The sequence below is a fragment of the Daphnia magna genome, linkage group LG2, assembly GCF_020631705.1.
Source record: "Daphnia magna isolate NIES linkage group LG2, ASM2063170v1.1, whole genome shotgun sequence".
Classification (NCBI taxonomy): domain Eukaryota; kingdom Metazoa; phylum Arthropoda; class Branchiopoda; order Diplostraca; family Daphniidae; genus Daphnia; species Daphnia magna.
Genome location: NC_059183.1, coordinates 18,764,983 through 18,775,245, shown reverse-complemented (window position 1 = coordinate 18,775,245; position 10,263 = coordinate 18,764,983). Strand labels below are relative to the sequence as shown.

Here is a 10,263-nt window from a genome sequence, read left to right as displayed (position 1 = left end):
GTTTTTGGTAAAATTTTTCATTCTCTTGATGGATGATCAAACAAGTTTCAGTAAATTGCTTCACCTTACTGGAGCACTATCTAGTAGAACCAGATCTCTTTTTTAAATTGAATTGTAACAGAAGTCTTTAATAGCAAAATGATCCTAGTATTCATCAATAATTTTGCTGCAAGATGAATGTGTGTTAACTAGTTGCAGTAGGACTTCTGCTGGATGTGCTTACATTGAACACCTCCTGAGGTTCTTTCCTGTTACCAATTCTCTGCATTTACGTAATGTATAGGTTGAGAGTTAATTGTATTCCCTTTTGATCAATATCCAATTTCTTGTAACTTGATCAAAGATACAGCAAGTTGGTGAAGTTAATAAGAAAAGATATCATTTTTCTTATTCAACTGTATGGAATCTTCAGTTATGCCCATTCGGTCTGATTATTCTAAAAAGTAAAAAGTAGATCAAGTATTTACGAAACCGAGGCGACAAATTTCTCTTATTTTATTAATTAATTTTTCCCATTTTACTTGTTGAATTGGAGGGGTGAGGTGACTTACCAATCCGAAGAAATTATTTTGAGGAAATTCGTCGCTATTAGGTGTTGCATCATTCCGTATCCAGTCTTAGTGGCGTTCCTGGCTGATGTTGTAACCAAGTGAAATTCGTCCCACTGGTACTAAATTACTGAAATAATAATATTGACAATGTAAAATAAATTTATCTTTTGGGAACTGTTGGTATCTTGTGAATCCATTTCAATGCGACCGAACGCGAAAATTCCTGTTGCAACACCTAAATAGTTATTCGTACAACAGTCGGTTTGTGGATTGTTTTGCCAAAGGGAGCAGCTTATTTTGCCAAATAATGTTTAGAAGCGCTCGTTTTTCTTTGTTTGTTTTTTTCTGGTTATGAATGGGAGTTTATGCACATTTTTTTTTTTAAATGCACTCGTTTGCTTATAATGGTTAAAAGAACAATTTAGCAGGCATTATTAATGCAAGTAATTTGTCTTCATAACTTGTAAAGCGGATCCAATAAATAACAAATAAAAGATTTGACGAAAGAATTGTTTTATTGTCCCTCCTCCACCCACAATTCCACCACTATTTTACATACAACACAATACATATATAATTACAAATATAAATACATACATACATACACATACAATAAACTAGTTAACCCGTTGGCTGCCAGGCCATGCAACCCGTAGGTTGCTTAAACTACAGTTGCTACGTCTTGCGTCTTAAGGATCGCCGACCAAGGAGGACTTGTCCAAAGACAAGTCCGGGGTGACACGGCGATGGAAACCTTTACAGGGAATGCACACCCTCAGGAAACCATCACCGCATCGAACAAAGAGAATTCCCTACTGGTGCATTGCCTAACCGCCTTGCGGCGGAGCACTGCCCTACCCCATGGCCATGGGGCAAAGCAGTGCGCTCGGTCCCTACGGCTAAAAAAAAAATGGGAGCAAACGGGGTGGCAGCCAACGGGTTAACTATACAATACAAAAATACAAAACAAAACGATACCCGAGAAGTTCCACGGTGAGGTCACGCTTGATCACCATGAATTTTTTTCTGGATCTGATTGTTCCATCGTTGCGAAGGACGAAGATACGACGAATATAAAAACGGCAATGAGACGATGGCGAAGACAAAGACGGCGATGAGACAATGGCGAAGACCAAGAAACAGCGATGAGAAAATGGAGAAAGTGGCGACGAAACGGAAACGATGCGAAGACCTGGCGAAGCAACGATGAACCGAAGACACAGACGAAGACGGAAAGTGCAGGGATGAAGAGTTTAAAATACTGAAAAAGAGATGAAATATTATTAGATGTGCATTGAATACCGCTGATGTAATCAGAACAAAGAAAAGGCAATTCAACTTACATATTAAGTCTATGGATGGTAAAGACTGGATAAAGTTAGGAACGGCAATTTCACAGCAATACATAGATGAACATTTTCCTATCCTACAATATATCATTACTATCACAGCAAAGCAATACTGGACAACTAAGTAACTCCATACCAAAATGGGGTGATGAAATTAACCGATGGCTGGCTAACTGGAGATGAGCCAAATTGGATGCCGAAGTGATGATGTTGATCATTGGCATCATAAAGAAGAGGAACACTTTGCAGTGTCAAATGGATGTATCACAAAACTGTAACAGTCAGCTGTGGTTACAAATACTACTTGAAGCCATTGGAGGTATTCCAGTTTACAGAATATGTGGCATTGATCTTCCTCCAACTCTGTTACACAAAATACAATCAGTTGAAAAACTTTCCATTCCAATACACAGCAATGGATATACTGAAAACTAATAACATACCATAAGATTTGAGCTAAATAATCCTAAGAAAACACAAAGAATACGGACCATAATCCACACACACACACCATCCATTCTTCATGATCAAGCAGCAAAAATACATCACAATGATAAAAGTTCAAAATTTGTCCACCAGATGTATTTGATCACAATACCATCTAGCGACAAACCAGTTTTCATCGAATTCCAGAAATCCAATTTAACTAAATATAAAAAACAAAGTTGGTGCGCTATCAGCTACTTATTTTTGTTTATTTAAAAAAATGGCTGGTTAGACGAGAAAACCAATAACTTAAGTGAAATCAGTGTTCAATTATGATAATACCGCGTGATTTTTGTTTTCTAAGGCTAACGGGAACTTCGCGAACACCGGGAGCCGTTGAGTACTGAATAGATAACAACATGCGGTAAATTTTTTTACAAAGAATCCTTTGAAACACAAAACAGGGTAATAACGTAAGAAACATCCATTTAACTTGTCACTCGTAATCTTCATAATATACTCACACCAGCGCCATCTAGAGTTTCCACCTAGAACCAAAAATAATATTTTACTTTGAATGTTGAAATAATTACAATACTTGCTTTTACATGCTTGAATTTTGCTTATCCTAGATTATCAACTACTAGATGCAAGATGCAACACGAGACGCTAAACCTTTATGGGTAAAACTGTCGTAGCTCGTAGGATCAGCCTGTAGTGTTGAAAGCAAGAAAGACACGGAATAATAGCAGCCACACCCTAACGCATGCGAGAAAAGTGTTTGAAATTGTTAGAACAATACAGCTCATTTTTTACTTTTTGCAGATTGTCACGAAAATTTTCCGGAAGTAACCGGAAGTAGCCACTATCTCCGAAAATAGTGATTCCATAACAAAACGAGTAGAATTTTCGTGATCCTTATCAAATTTGGGGTTGAAATGACGTGGTTTTAGCCAGAAGTCGGATTTGACCAAAATCGCGATTTTTGACGATTTTCGGGTATTTTGAGCTGACCCACGAAGTCGATCCCAAATTTGACGAGGATCACGAAAATATGAATATTTTTTCTGACAGACCAACAAATAAGGAATTATTTGACATTTAAAAACCGGAAGTAAAACCAGAAGTTGAAATTTCAGAAATCTAAAAAGTGAGCTTTGTTCCTTTAAATGGTTAACAAGATTTTGATAGTTGTAAAAGCAAATTATTGTTAGCAAAAAGCTATGCGGTATTTTAAAAGTTCTAAAAGTACAATTTCAGTTCTGACACCTAAATAAACTTGAATCGAAAAATCATACATTTAACACGATTAAACCCCTTACTTACTTGGTATTTAGTGAAAACCTGCAACCAAAATATGGCAGTACTTGTCAAAAGAATTTTTCGGGTTCTACTAGTATCTAGATGTATCTGTATGCAGCTATACTGCGCAAGGCTCTTTCAATGATTCGTCTGCTCACGAACTGTCGCGCATGCGTAAATCAAAATGCCATGAGAAATTACAGTTTTATACTTTTATAACCCTCGATTTATCCATCTTTTGGTAATCTTCATGGTTCCAACAACAAGTATCGCCAATCAATCCCCCTGAAAAAAGAAGAAAACCTCTGGGTTTTAAGATTAAAGATTGGGGGCCACTGACAGGCAAAGAATCATTAGGTAAAGCAAACTAAAGAGTCCATCCTTAAAACCGTCATGTGACGCTTCTCGTTGCAGTACCTTTTTCAATTACCAAAGACGTCAGAGCTGTTCTTCATTTTTAGAAGCCTAAGTACCCTTTTCTACAGCCATACTTTATGGTATCACTCTGAATAGATCTTAAATATTTGTGAACATATACCACATTTTCAAAATGTTAAAATTCAGTTAAATTTCTAAAATTAAATCCGGTCTCAAAGTACCTGCAATATTTTCATATATGATGACACTGAACATTAGGTAATATAATACATGAAAAAAACAGAAGGTTGAAATCTTGTCCGAGAAATTGATTATCCCAAGTGAGATTTAAATTGTTAGCCGTTCTACCTGCAACTTTGACAAACGTATCGGGGTATCGCCAATAATTCAACGTTTTTCTTCCGGATTAACAGTCCAACACAACGACAAAGTTTTGCGAGCATGCACGTTGGTGGAAGCATCGTAGAAAGTCAAACTTGCTTTAACAACCTCAAACCATTCGAAACATAAAATCTGATTGCTGGTATGAAGAAGAAATGAGAAGCCCCTGTCTGTAAAAGAACTCGGTCATGGAACAAGAATTATAAACCATAGAATTTGAGATGTGACAGGACGACGTATCAATTAATTTCGTTTCAAATTTTAGCCAATCATAAGATTCTGAACGGTCCAGAAAAGTATCTCAAATTACCCGAAGATTGAGCCCGACTTGGTATAAAATAATGACGACCTCCTAGGAACCGTACGCCGGATGTAATCGATACACTGTTGCTCGCGTTTCTCCAATGTGAAACATCCTTGCAATCCACAAATGTTGAACACGAAGTTATGCAAAATTTTTCGTCCTGTAGTTTTACACCAGCAATTAAGATCAATGTTTCGCACTCAATGGAAAGGAAACCAACATACCGTTTTCAGTCAAATCATGGAACTGGATTCCGTAAAGACGGCATTCAGTATCAGCAATAGCGGAAATATTATGACCAAGGTTTTTCTGCAACCTTGTCTACGCCGTCACCCTGGGTCAGTAATGCCATTTATCGAGTCTCTAACCCTTTTAACAGTGGGCACTCCGTTTCTACTTGGATCTCGAATTGCCCTTCTTCGCAAACACCTTTTCTCTCCACCGTTTCACCTTAAAAGAACGAAAAAACAGACAAAATAAAATAATAAGCGTTCTACTTATTTTATGACATAATTGTTATTTCCGACATGTTATATACTGCTGCGAAATAATTTGAATAACAAAGATTTGATAAAACAGAATTGGTTACCCAATTCCTTGATGAGTAATTGCATGCATAACAAATTCCCGGCACTAAAAGATAACAAGTAAAGATTGCTCTGTCGTATAGTGGGGCATCTGCTTCGTAAACTGAGTTTGGACCTGTTCAAAAGTAATGTAAAATTCATTTTTTGCTCAACCATTTCATTAACTTGACCCTGAACATATGTAGACACTTCCATGTTTTCAAAAGTTAAGTGTAACAATAACATTAAGCAAAAAAGCCAACTAAAAAAATGTCTGATTTGATTTCAATGTTTACCTCCTGAAATAATATTTGCTTTACACCCTTGTTAAAGCAGAAGGGCAGCTGGAATTTTGAGGGCTAGAATTTCAGATTCCAAACATTAGTCTCTGACTCTGCAACCAATAACCTAGAATATAAATTTTTTAATCAATAAATTTTTATATCATCCATCATCCATGGCTTTGCGGATGGGTGACTGCCTGGGAGGATGAAGATTGTGGAATCAATCTCCACTTGTAAAAACAATTCATCTAAAGTAATAGGGTCATGTGTTGTTTCATTTTACCAATTTACCATTTGTTTTACAAAACTAATAACAGGAAACGGATGTATTGTCCTCCAACTTTAGGTTTATCCTGCTAATTTAAGAATACCAAAAAAGTCACTTTATTAACACGATTACAGATTTGTCAAATACCTTAAAAATCTTTTAAAAACACTTGATTGGCATCAAGACATCTTATGTTCCTTTTTCCAAGAAGCAGGAAAATATTTACGTCATCTAAAGGAAGTCCACAGCTACACAGCTATCTTTTAATAATGTGTAGTCCTAGGTTCAATAACAGTTCAGCTATTATAAATATTTATCACAGATTTGCATGTGAAAGCCAAACATAAACCAGAATTACTGTTGATAGATCATTTCAAGATTGCTTACATGAATCATTATGCAGATCAGCACAATGAGCAGATTTTTTCCACTGCCTATTTTTGGAAACTGTAGGGCTGCGGATAGGAACTGCACCTAAAAATATGAAAACATTGTATGACAGCAAATAAAAACTGAAAGAAATAACGTGTAAATTAGCAAATATACTGTACTGTACCATTCAAATGACGTCCAGTGAAAATAAACCTCCAAACAATAGTGTGTCGTGAAAAAGACTGTCCCTCAGGTTGTTACGAAAAAATTGCAAATTTCAGTGTATTAACGAGTGGCCAAAAGAATGTTAAAAACGGAACGCAATTAACATTTATTAGCTTCCCGCTTAACACCTCTCCAACAAATTTCTCGATAATCTACTGTCACAAATTTGTCTGCTTGTCTATTGGAAACAATTAAATCGATAAAAAAAACTTTAAAGGAAAATTTGAATCGATAGTAATAATAATTTCTCGTATCGCTAGATGACGCTGTTTGTTCCTGATTATTTCTAGCACAAAAAAAATAATGGAACTTCCTGGGGTGCTAAAAATAAAAGGGGTAATTTGGCGTTTCATACGTTCGACGAGGAAACCAATAACTTAATCGAAATCAGTGTTCAATTTTGATAACCACCGCAAATCCTGAAATCCAAACGGAGTAGCTCAACTATCAAAGCGTTATTCCAACGAATTTCCACCCAGTCAGAGCAATTTGTTAATTGCTGAATTAAAGCGAACAGGAAAGAGCTGATTATGGGCGATCGATGAAAAATGCGAGACTGCCTTGCTATTAACAACGCAGAGCAAGAACACATTTTTTAGGACGAGACAGCTCTAGCCGAGAAACGGGAAGACTCGTTAAGGAAGAAAAGGAAGGCAAGGTTGCGAGCTGTAAAAACCACCCAAATGAATAAACCAGATTTATCCCGAATGTCGAAACATTTTGAGGAAGATATCGTCCCTTCAATGGCAGATACGCGGAAAATCTTTCCCATACCAGTTACGAAACGAGTTCGGATTCTTAGCAACAAAATTCCGTAGATTTGGCCACAGATACACCTTGTAGATTATCGTGCATTTAAAAGTCTCTATGGCAAGAGCTGGGCAAACCTGAATAGCTGCCTATCATTTTCAATGAATGGTTCAGTAATCTAGTGTCAAGACGCTGCTTAATCGATTCTCTACTCGGGAAACGAATCAAGTACAAGTTGGAGGGGAAAGATTTGATGGATTACACTACTACTAGAGAAAATAGACGAAAAATACCATAGCTGTCCGGTGCAAGTTTTTGATAAACCGGGAATTCCACATTTCATCGGTGAATCATGGTTCTAGGCTTCAGTGTCGACTGGTGTCAAGGCCTTTCACATCCAGGGGTTCCCCCCAAACCCCCGATGGGGTCAAAAACCCCCCGTTCTATAAAAAAAAAAAAAAGAACGTTACATTCATGAACCAAACCGATGCAACTCTAAAACGTATTACATCGTGAACAATTGTCAACTTTCTACATTTGGATTCAAAGGAAAATACGCAGAAGGCAATTTTAGTGAATCAAAGAATTGCAGCTAATGCATTTCGGATACCTAAACCTTCTCGTCAACTGATTACTCATCGTACGGTAGAAGTGCAATTATCCTGTTCTCCGTCACCTAACGAGCATCGTTCCACTGACTTTCGCAACTCCAGTTGGGAATGCCTGCCTGGCTTAATATGTTCAGCTTCTGACCAATATCATATTTCATCTTTTGTATACCCGTTTGCATCACCTGAAAATTAAAAGTACCTTTGTTTAATTGTTCCAACTGATAATTAAAACAAAACTTAAGAGTGGATATGCTAAACAAAGTTTGCTAGCAAAACATGTTAGGTTAGGTTAAACATGTTACTTGATAATCCCATTTTTTCCCATTCAATTTTTTACAATGATGTTCACATTAAGCAATGATCCAGCTTGACACTGAAACCGATCATTCAAGAACTCTTATCTAAATCCCACTCCTTAGCAAGCACATTGGTGAAGTACTTCGACAGATCAAAATCAAAATTCCCACAAATATATGTCACCGGAAATAGGAAATGCTAAAAATTGATACCATTACTACCAGGTAAGGAAACAGCAGACAAGCAAAGCAAAATCTTAACATGAAAGGACCACATGGCTGTCCTAAGGTTGACTGACGCCTTTAAAATACGAACAATTATTCAACAATAAGGTGAGCATTTAAATGTTGGTGAAATCAGTTAAAAATTGAAGAACAGGATATTTTAATTTACGTTGAAATTGAATGTTCACAGTTCTTTTCGAGATCACAGCACAGTTGCAGACACATTACAAAATTTGTTCATTTATCAAGATATGGAAGTGTCAATACATCTTTGAAAAAAAAATTATTGTAAAAACGAAAGTGGTTTGGTCAAGAAGATAACACAAAGATTCTGAAAAATTGATTTAAACAACTCACCAAAATCTTAATAAAACAAAAAAAAATACCTGAACAACATTTTCAGAGAGATCCAACAGTCATAATGGCGTCGGGTATACTTCAGAAAATAATACGACGTTTTCAACGTGGCGTTGCCTATTCAGTTTGTATCATCTAGCGCTAGATGGTAGCATGGCTGGGAAGGATAGCGATAACAAATAGCTTTAGCAAAATATCTTTAACTTTTAGAAATAGCATCAGAAAATAGCAAATAGCAATTGCTTGGGTATTTATCATACAGCTGGGTTACAAGGTTGAGTGACGGATAAAATGCGGGTGTGGGGACAAAAAATGACACTAAATAATTGTCATACGCGACTAATGAGAAAACAAAGATTTTACCGAAACCAGCGTTCAATTTTTATTGTAATAGACTAAGTTTTATCAAATTCCGAGTCAAAATTTTAAGCACAACTTTTATTTCGCTTAAAAAATGATAAGCAAAAAATAATTGTCATACCTTTGCAAAAATCTAACGACATAACCAATTAACCAGTCAGGTAATCAAAAGACAATTCTCCCATTTTCATGAGCAATGACGTGGAGAGTAAGACATCTTGTTAAACTAGTTGTATTCATCGTCTAATGGGTATAACTTACTTTGAAAAATGCTAAACGTGTGTTGCATCACAAGTGTTACGTCCACAGTGATAGCCTTAATGGCGTCTGGATAATTATAGTGTCTGGGATGACGTAAGCTCAAAATCAAGCTGTGAGATCCAAGCCAAGGGTCGTCAGAGAAACGTGACGACACGCACAGTAAAGTCCCGAATGACAACAGTGAATTTCAGAAGTCCAGCATAATCCCATGGAAAAAAAAACTTTCACTTCTGTCCTGGGTAATGTCCTGACTCCATGAAGAGCTATGCGTATCGTTTGTCATGTTATATCGACTATATTATTTGCCATATAAATGTGAAGAAATGCGAATAGCAGATGCTGGAGCAATCCAACCGGGCCAAACTGGTTCTTTTCTTTATTTTGTTTTCCCCTTCATTTGTGGCACGTCCTTGAATCCGTTGGGCATCACAGCATGATCCAAAGTGGTGGGGGGATATTAAAAAAAAAATAATGGCAATACAGGGTGATGGAAATACGCCAACCAACGCAGCAGATTCCCGAAACAAACAAAAAACAAAAAGTGAAAACGACAAGGAATAATAAGCAAAGCCCATCAAGTTTCTCTTTCTCTGTCAGTTTGCTGTTCACCTGGATAGAGTACAGACTTACCGGAAGAGACAGTGCTATGGGAAGAAACGGATAGGTTGATTTTCGTTGTTCTGTTTTGTCGGTGTCGAATAGCAGCGACAAGTACACACACACCTCTCGATCACCTGCCCGTGACGGCAGCCTGCTCCCCACGTAGCCTACATTGAACCCTCATGGGTTTGTTTAGTCGGTTTGTAGACGCACTAGTTTCCGGCCACCACCTGGCTCGCCAGATTGCCCAGCAGTCTATATAGTCTACCATCGTTGATAAGCTAAACAAATTCGCTGCCTTGCCGTCTGTTTTGTGAATGCACACGTCGTCAGCCTATACTTTATGGCGTTTTGCAAGTGAGAAACGGTCTGATAAGCTGTTTTTTAACGCACATTT

The 10,263-nt window shown here is 37.1% G+C and overlaps 2 long non-coding RNA genes across 2 annotated transcripts; both read right to left on the bottom strand.

Moving 5' to 3' along the window:
* Nucleotides 1-1,047: 1,047 nt before the first annotated feature.
* Nucleotides 1,048-2,496, bottom strand: LOC116917138. Its single transcript, XR_004391026.2, has 4 exons — nt 2,344-2,496; nt 2,037-2,263; nt 1,895-1,977; nt 1,048-1,812 (listed from the first exon to the last, which is right to left on the bottom strand). It is a non-coding gene; the product is annotated as an uncharacterized LOC116917138 (long non-coding RNA).
* Nucleotides 2,497-2,583: 87 nt separating this feature from the next.
* Nucleotides 2,584-10,026, bottom strand: LOC116917135. Its single transcript, XR_006643703.1, has 12 exons — nt 9,897-10,026; nt 8,675-9,675; nt 7,767-7,949; nt 7,450-7,599; nt 6,366-6,584; nt 6,197-6,283; nt 5,957-6,088; nt 5,833-5,897; nt 5,554-5,665; nt 5,281-5,393; nt 4,916-5,141; nt 2,584-4,851 (listed from the first exon to the last, which is right to left on the bottom strand). It is a non-coding gene; the product is annotated as an uncharacterized LOC116917135 (long non-coding RNA).
* Nucleotides 10,027-10,263: the final 237 nt, after the last annotated feature.